This window comes from Meriones unguiculatus, chromosome 16, assembly GCF_030254825.1.
Source record: "Meriones unguiculatus strain TT.TT164.6M chromosome 16, Bangor_MerUng_6.1, whole genome shotgun sequence".
Lineage (NCBI taxonomy): Eukaryota > Metazoa > Chordata > Mammalia > Rodentia > Muridae > Meriones > Meriones unguiculatus.
The window spans coordinates 39,898,352-39,907,637 of NC_083363.1; positions in this window are offsets into that span (position 1 = coordinate 39,898,352).

The window sequence follows — 9,286 nt, forward strand, 5'->3', positions numbered from 1 at the left end:
AGGAATCAAGCAGTTCAAGACCTGAAAATGGAAATAGAATCAACAAAGAAAATTCATACGGAGGGAAAGCAGGAAATGAAAAATTTAGGAACTCAAACAGGAAACTCAGAGGCAAGCCTCACCCACAGAATAGAATGGAAGAGAGTCTCAGGCTTATTAAAGACATGATAAAAGAAATGAATACCTCAGTCAAAGAAAATGTTAAATCTAAAAAATCTGGTAGGGATACAGAAAATATGCAACACTATGAAAAGATCAGTTCTAAGAATAATAGGAATAGAAGAAAGAAAAGAAAACCAGATCAAAGACAGAAAATATTTTAACAAAATCATAGAAAATATTTCTAAAGAAAATGCTTATGAAGGTATAGGGAACACACAGAAAATCAAATAGACTGGACCAGAAAAGGAAGCCCTCTTGGCACATAATAACCAAAACACTAAACATATAGAACAAAGAAAGACTGTTAAGAGATGTAAGAGAAAAAGAGCAATTGACATATAAAGGCAGACCTATTAGAATAACACCAGTCTTCTTCTCTAGGGCCCAGACAGATACTCTACAGACTCTAAGAGACCACAGATGCTGGCATCTGCTATACCCACAAAACTTTCAATCACAGTAGATGGAGAAAAATAAAACATTCCATAATCAAACCAAATTTAAGTCATACCTATCTACAAATCTAGCCTTACAGAGGGTGCTAGAAGATAAATCCCAGCCTAGACAGATTAACCACACCCATAAAAACACAATGAATAAATAATCCCAGACCAGAAAATCAAAAGCAGGGAAACACACCACAACGGCAAAATGAAAGCCACCAACAAATGCTGCTCATTGATATCTCTCAACATCAATAGTCTCAATTCTCCAACAAAAAGACACAAACTAACAGTATGGATTCAAAACCAATATCCGTACTTCCGCTTTGTCCAAGAAACACAGTGTAACAGCAAAGATAAACATCTAAGATATTCCAAGCAAATGAACCAAAGGAGCAAGCCATTTTATTATCTGACAAAAGAGATGTCAAACCAAAACTCATCAGAAGGGCACTACATTCTCATCAAAGGAAAAAAAAATCCACCAAAAGGACATTGCAATTTTTAACAACTATGTACCAAACACAAGGACACCCAGATTTGTAAAAGAAAAACACTACTACAGCTTAAGTCTCATATTGACCCTCACACACTGATAGTGGGAGACTTCAATACCCACTCTTGCCAACAGACAGGTCATTCAGAGGAAAACTAAACAGAGCTATGCTGGAACTACATATAATAGATACTTACAGAACATTACCCAAACACAAAAGAATACACCTTCTTCCAAGCACCTCATGGAACATTCTCCAAAACTGACCACATACTCGGACACAAAGAAAATCTCAACAGATACAAAAAACTGAAATAACCCTCTGCATCCTACTAGACCACCACAGATTAAAGCTGAATTTCAACAACAGAGAGCCTACAAAGTCTCAAAAACTGAACAGCTTGCTGTGGAATGAGAAATAGTTCAAGAAGAAATTTAAGTAGAAATTAAAGACTTTAGAATTGAATGAAAGGTAATGGGATACAATGAAGGCAGTTCTAAGAAGTAAGTTCATAGCACTAAGTCCTTACACATACACACACACATACACACACAGACACACACATTAGAGAGATCTCACACTAGTAACTTAACAGCACACCTGAAAGCCTGAATCCTCTAGAAAAGGAAAAAAAAAATCAGATAGCAAAAGCAAATAATAATAATAATAAATTTTAAAAATAAATAAAGAATTGAGAGGACCAGGCCTGACCCCTTCCCAAAAAAGTCCTCAGTCTCAGGAATTAAGCCATAGGTCACCAATTCCAAGAATAAAACCATAAAATCCCCTACCCAAGGAATAGCTTGGAGGTAACCAGAAGAATGGGAAGGTATCTTATCTCAGGGTGGGGCATCTGTGCTGTGCGGCCTACCAGCCTAACAGTCCTGAGGTCTACAGCTCACTCAACACTAGTTACATCAGTCAGCCAATCACTTTGTAACAAGCTTGCTCTTGCTGAATGTCACCCAATGGTGTAACAGCTGAGCTGGGAATTCCCGGTTCTTGCTCAAACCCCAGTAAAAACCCTCCCATGCAACTGCTCAGGGCTTTGGGGACCTTAAGATCTAGGCATAACAGAATGAAATGAAGAGTTGTTCTTTGAGAAAAATCAATAAAATTGACAACTGACAAACCAATTATCCAAATTAACTAAAAGGAAGAGAAAGAGCATCCAAATTAACAAAAATTAGAAATGAAAAGGGGGACATAACAACAGACACAGAAGAAATCCAAAGAACCATAAGGACACACTTTAAAAACCTTTACTCCAAAAATAAATAAATAAATAAATAAATAAATAAATAAATAAATAAATAAATTTCTCTCTAAACATAGAAGCAATTTAAACAGACCTATAGCCCCTAGTAAAAAAAACAAAAAAACAAAAACAAACAAAAAAAAAAAGCAGGGCCAGATGGTTTTAGTGCAGAATGCTACCAGACTTTCAAAAGAAGAGTTAATGTCAATACTCCTCAAATTATTTCACAAAACAGAAACAGAAGGAACATTGCCCAGCTTGTTTTATGAGGCCACAGTTATCCTGATCTCCAAACTATAAAAAGATTCAACAAAGAAAGAAAATTACAGATTAGTGTTCCTTATGAACACAGATGTAAAATTTTTCAATAAATTACTTGCAAGCAAATCCAAGAACACATCAAAAAGATCATCAACTGTGATAAAGTAAGCTTCATCACAGAGATGAAGATCAGTAAATGTAATTCACCATATAAACAAACTGAAAGACAAAAAAACAAAACAAACAAACAAACAAAAAAACCTCATAATTATCTCATTAAGTGCAGAAAAAGCCTTTGATAAAATCTAATACTCCTTCATGATAAAAGTCAAGGACTTTTATCCCTCAATATAACAAAGGCAATTTACAGCAACACCACAGCCAACATCAACTTAAATGAAGAGAAATTCAAAACAATTCCGTTAAAAACCCAGAACAAATGTAGAGGTAACCTTCATAAGGAGGAGATCACCAGAGGGAGCCACCGTGGGGACAAAGATGGAGCAGGAGCAGCCGGAGCGAGACGAAAGGACAGATAACAGGACGAGTGGCTGGAAAGTAGCTAGACTAGCTTACGTGGGTTAGAACAGATCAATGTTTGCCCAGTTATTGTGCTTTAAAGCTTACTGTAAGTGTAACAGGTCTCTGTGTCATACTTGGGTGGTAGAGCAGACATAGAAAAAAAAACCATTAAACCAACAAACAAGACAAGGTTGTCCATTCTCTTCATACGTAGTTAATGTAGTACATGAAGTCTAAGACATAAAGCAATAAGACAACTGAAGGAGATCAAGGGGATACAAATTGAAAACAAAAAAAGGTCAAAGTGAGATGATATGATAATATACATAAGTGACCCTAAAAATTGCTGAAGACAACACCCACACAACTTATGGAATTTAGAGAAGTGGAGTTTGTGCCTACATAAAGCCTCTGCCCCTTTGCACTATCGCTCTTGGTATGGGAAAGTACTCCAAATACTAACAAAGGAGAAAGGTAAACTCCAGCCCAGCCACAAACTCTTTGACCTACAGCCTCCTGCCTGCAAAGTACACTAGAGCAATGGCGGCACATGTCTCATGCGGAGTAACCAACTCAAATCTGATTCGACTGAAGAGTCTCTCCATGATATGAAACCCATAACTGACTCTGCTCAGGTTCTGACCAAGAACGTGAGACTAGACAGCCCAGGGAAGTAGGGTAAAACCAAATACTACTGTTTTTAAACAAACAAACAAACAAAAGTGTAACAATAAAATGACTCCTAATGGTATTCTGGTATACTCAGACCAGTGCCTTGCTCAGCCATTATCAGAGAGGCTTCCCCCTGCAGCAGATGAGAATAAATACAGAGACCCACAGCCAGACATCACACAGAGAGTGAGAGACCTTGGAACACTCCGCCCTAAATGGCATATCTCCGTCAACTCCCTTCCTTCAGAGCTCAGGGAACCCTGGGAAAAGGAGGCGAAAACATTACAAGAGCCAGAAGAGATGGAGGACACCAAGGGAACGAGGCCCTCTAGATCAACATGATCGATGTGCGCAGGAACTCACGGAGACTGAGGCAGCATGCACAGGGCCTGCGCAGGCCTGCACCAGATGGAACCCTAGACCTGAAAGGAGAAGTGGACCCAAGCTCCGATGCCTAACCCAGAAACAATTGTAGTTAATCACCACTTCTAAATGAAAACTTAGTTTCCTCTGAGAAGAGTCTCGCTGGGGAAACAAAGCACCGGTAAGGGTAGGCAGGCCGCTTCCCGAGAATTAGATGGCCAACAGAAAATGAACTCAATGGCCTCTTTGGCATGCTTCTCTTACAGTGTGCGTCTGCGCTTTTCTTTCATCGTTATTTTATTTATGTATTTTTTTCTCTCTTTTTTTACCCTACAGGTCCTTTGCCTATATATTATGGCTTCCATTTTAGTGTTTTTATGGGATTCCTGAGTGTGTGAACAAGTGGATCTGTTGCTTATGCCTTCTCTTGGGTTCTTTTTCTTCTGCTTTTTGTTGTTGTTGTTCTGTCCTATTCTGATGTGTTGGTTTTTGTTTTGTCCTATTATAACATATTTTGTTTTACTGTTATCCTTTAGAAGCTTATTTTTTTTTTTTCATAAGAGACAGAAAGGAAGTGGATCTGAGTGGGAGGGAAAGAGGGTGGGGACAGGAAAAACTGGCGAGCAGAAACTGTATTCGGGATACAGTATGTGAGAAGAAATGTTTTCAATAAAAGGAAAAAAAACGAAAGAAAGAAGATGGTCTCAGAACACTGTGTAAAATGCAGCAGCAAGTTTAAAAAGAAACCAAATGTAAGGAAAGAAAGTCACATAATTATATACATATATACACATATTTCATACATACATGAACATACATGTTAGCATATGTGTGTTAACAAGAAGCGTATTCTAACATGTATTTTTAAGTTTTTCACACATGGGCAGAATGGGATCTGATGGCACTGGAACAGCTGACTGCTTGTATTCACATTTCCGGTTATACAGACCAACTTCTGGTTGCACAAAGTGCACACATCTCTGGGACTGATTTACAGAGACTGAGATAAAATATTCCGGATGCAAAGCAGAGCAAAGCTTCAGGCCCAGACTCTGGAAGAGGGCCTGGTAGGCCCCCCCAATTGTGTTTAGCACTTTGGTTTTGTGCCTCAGCAGACAACTTTAAAATCATCAAATTAAAATCAATTTAATTGGGGCTGGTGTGAAGATGCTTGCCACCAAAGCTGTAAACTCCCCAGGTTCAATTCCCAAGATCTGCTTGGTGCAAGGAGAGAACCCACTCCTACAAGTTATTTACCCTGTGTTCTGTGACAAGTGCACACACGTACATACACAAATAAACAAATTGGTAATTTGAAAATTTGTGAACATGTCTATGTTTGTAAACGTATGGTATAGTCAGTCTTCTGTGTAAATAAACAAACCTGTGTGTGTGCACACCCAGAAGCTAGAAGAGGGCATTGAGTGTCAACCTCTCTCTGCCTAAGCCTTTGAGGCAGGGTCTCACTCTGAACCTGAGGCTCAAATTTTTCTGTCTGGACTGGAAGCCAACAAATTCCAACAATCCTCTGTCTCCACCTCCCCTCAGAGCTGGGGTTACAGTTTTCACAGTATGTCAGCTTGTTACCCGGGTTCTGGGATCGGAACTCCAATCTTCATGATTTCACAGCAAGCACATTCAACCATTGAGTCACCTCTCGAGACCCTACATGAAAATAAGAACTCACCACATAACCTAGGCTTACCCTGGCATGTACTATAAAGCCCAGGCTAGCTTCCATCTTGGGATCCTCCTGCCTCAGCAACGTGAGTGGTGAAGGTTACAGGCATGTGCTGCCCCACACAGCTAGGAGTTGCCAAGCTTTGCGACCATAAAGCGAGTTACTGCTCTTTCACACACTGCTTCCTCTTCCAAAATTGGGATAGGAATACAGGAATACATGTTAGACCTGAGTAATTTTGCTAATACCACACCCCCAACTATGCCTGGATCATTAGATGCTAAAATAACCTTTTCTTCCCCTATTACATACACACGTATGTTTGTGTAAAAAAAAAAAAAAAGCAATACTAAAACAATTAAGATGAACCTGGGGTGATGGCTCAGTGGGTAAGAACACTTGCTGAGCAAGCATGAGGACCTGAGTTCAAATCCCCACATAAAAAGCCAGGCATTGCCAGGCATTACCACACATGCCTGTAAGGAACCACAGCTTTGTAGGATAGGGGCAGGCAGATCCCAAGAGCTTGATGGCCAGCCAGCCTAGATGAAACAGTGAGCTTTAGGCTCAGGGACAGATCCTGTCTCAAGACAAAAAAGTACCAAGTCACAGCACCAGATGACTGAAACATCAGAATGAGCTAATTGCAAGATGAAGTTATAGTATATAACTTCAGTTTTATTGCAGGTTTATTGAAAGCGGCTCTCAGTTGCCATGCACGGAGAGAGATGGAGTCGGGGTGCTGGGGAGGAGAAACACATGCAGAGAGGAGAGAGAGGAGGAGAAGGAAAAGAGGAGGAGCAATACACAGAGAGGGAGGAAAGCAAAGAAGGGAGAGAGTGGGGAACCAAAATGACAGGATTATATAGTGAAGTGAAGCCCCTGCCCCTGAGCTGAAAAGTTTAGGATAGAGAGAGGGGTATATCAGCCATGCCCTGCGGTGGGTAAGGACCGAGGCATACCTGAAACCAAACATACAGAATCATTGAGAAAGACACCTCTTGCCTCCGAAAGCTCACACACACAAACTTACATGTGCACACTCCACACAAATTTTGAAAAAGTTATATAAAAACAGCCAGGGGCATGCCTTTAATCCCAGAATTAGAGAGACAGAGGCAGGCAGATCTCTGTGAGTTCCAGGCCAGCCTGATCTAGAGAGTGAGTTCCCAGGACAGCCAAAGCAGAGAAACAATGTAAAAAAAAAAAATCCTTTAAGAAATTATATGTGTGTGTGTGCAAAAAGGCAATACTATGAAAAAATTCTTCAAAAGACCTGCATATAATTTCTAGGTGAGGTAAGCATGCAGGACCAGAGGAATAGGACAGTAAGAATGTCAATATGATCAGGATAGTTTAGGTAGGGATGCAGGGGTTGGGGGTCTGAAGTAGAACAGAACAAAAAGGCAAAGAACCAACATTTTAGAAGGCCAGCGAAGGACATTGGTCTGAGGGAAAAAAAGATATATATATATATATCTCCTTGGCTTAGAAACTAGTAACATTGAGAGTTACATATTAGCTAAGTGACCTTGAGCCCAGTTGCTAGACCAAGACTCATAATGCCCCCTCCACTGCTTGTGGCAGAGATTAATATAATTAAATGTGATGATACATAAGAAATGACAGAGTGCATCGTGGAGGTCTAGCGGGGCACAGCGGGGCCTCAGTTTGAATCTACTTTATAATTAAGTGCTGTTGACCAGGCTTGGTTTGGCTTGGTAGTGTGTGTTATTAAGAAGCAGAAGAAAGGGAGAATAGATCAATTCGTCCCCTGTTGAAATCCAGCTCATTCGTGCTACAAGGCGTCAGCTCTTTTCTTCCTTAGCCTGCAGATGAAGACTCCCTCTGTGCCTCAGAGAGAGGGAGAGAGAAGTAGCTGTTTGCTGAAGTCAAGCCTCAGCCGGGAGTGGAAGGAAAGCGCTGATTAGCTGCAGGTGTTTGAGCTGTTCGCAGTAAAACTGTGAAATCCCCCGAGACATCTCCTCTCTGGTCCTCTCAGATTTTTATCTGATTAACTGGACAGTCCGCAAATTCCCCAAGTGTCTCACGCTTTGTGTAGTCAAGGACTTGCCCGGAGCCCAAACTGGAAATGGCTTCTGTGTGTGTGTGTCACCTCAGGTTCAAGGTAACAAACATAGGCTCCTTGCAAAGCCGGGGACTGGCTGCTTTTTGAAGTGAGTTTCTTCACTAGGGAGGGCTCAATCACAGTTCCAGCCCCGAACCTTTCTGGACAGCAGCAGGAAACCCATTCAGATGAGGCCAGGTGTTTGGTCAGCAGCCAAGCAGGGGAGCATCCCTTGGCCCTTTTAGAATGAGATTTAGAACAATCAAAATGTCAATCAAAATCCTGATGCTCCGTAGGCCTCAGCAGGGGTGGGGACGGCTGCCGAGGGGGCTCGTCTGTCCCCCGGAGTCTTATCTGCAAATCGAGGCACGTCTTCTTTCTATGGAGCCTTTAGTCTTCTGGGCACCTGTCCCTCTCTGCAGAGTAGCAGCCCGTCCCACCTCCACCTGGCTCCGTCTTATCGGTGAATTCCCATACGCCCCGGAGTTCAAACAAGGTAAGAGTCCCAGGTTCCCAGAGATAGGACGGTAAAGGTAAGAACGGTTTGAGAAGTGTTTATGTTCTAGGTGTAGCCCTGTGAGTGCTGGCGGGACACATCCTATGACGCTTTTGTCGGGGTTGGGCAGGTATTTTGTTCGTACGGGTGTAACATGGAATTCCGTGCTCTCAGGCCCCAATCCACGCCCCATCTTCACCATTTCCCCAGTGCCTATGTGGGAGAGTTAGGAACCAGACAGGACCTGCTTCAGTTCTCACAGCTCTGCCAGGCTAAGCTCGTCAACTTCCTTTTTGAGGGAAGGAAAAAAAAAAAAAGTCAAAACTTAACCAGGTCAAATAACATAGACGAGATGCCATAATTAAATCAATAAAAGTGGGAGGTTTTTGTATCTAGGCCCATCTGTTTCTGACCCCAAAGCCTGTGAGTTATTCTTTGTCTCTGTCTGTCTCTCTCTCTGTGGTGTGTGTGTGTGTGTGTGTGTGTGTGCTTAGGGTGCAAATGGAAAGCTCTGTGTTTGAAATAGAACCCTGGGAATTCATCAGCTCTTATCCTATCTGCATCTGATGGGCCTTCAAGAGTTACACTGGCTCCTTCTTTCACCCCCTCCTCCGCTTGTGCCTCAGTGCTCACTCCTGAATGGCTGTATCTGTTTCCTGTGTCTCTTCGTTCCAGTTTTCATGGCTCTCCAGTCCACGCTTTTCACTCCTCTGCCTAAGACTCAAATCTGAACCCATCTCTACCTTCTTGAGTCCTTCAAGCTGCTTCCATATCCAGTGGTCATTTCACAGCCATTCCTATGTGTCAGACGTTGTTTGGAATACTTCTGTGTGAGGTAAACATGCCATTACCATTTTCAACTC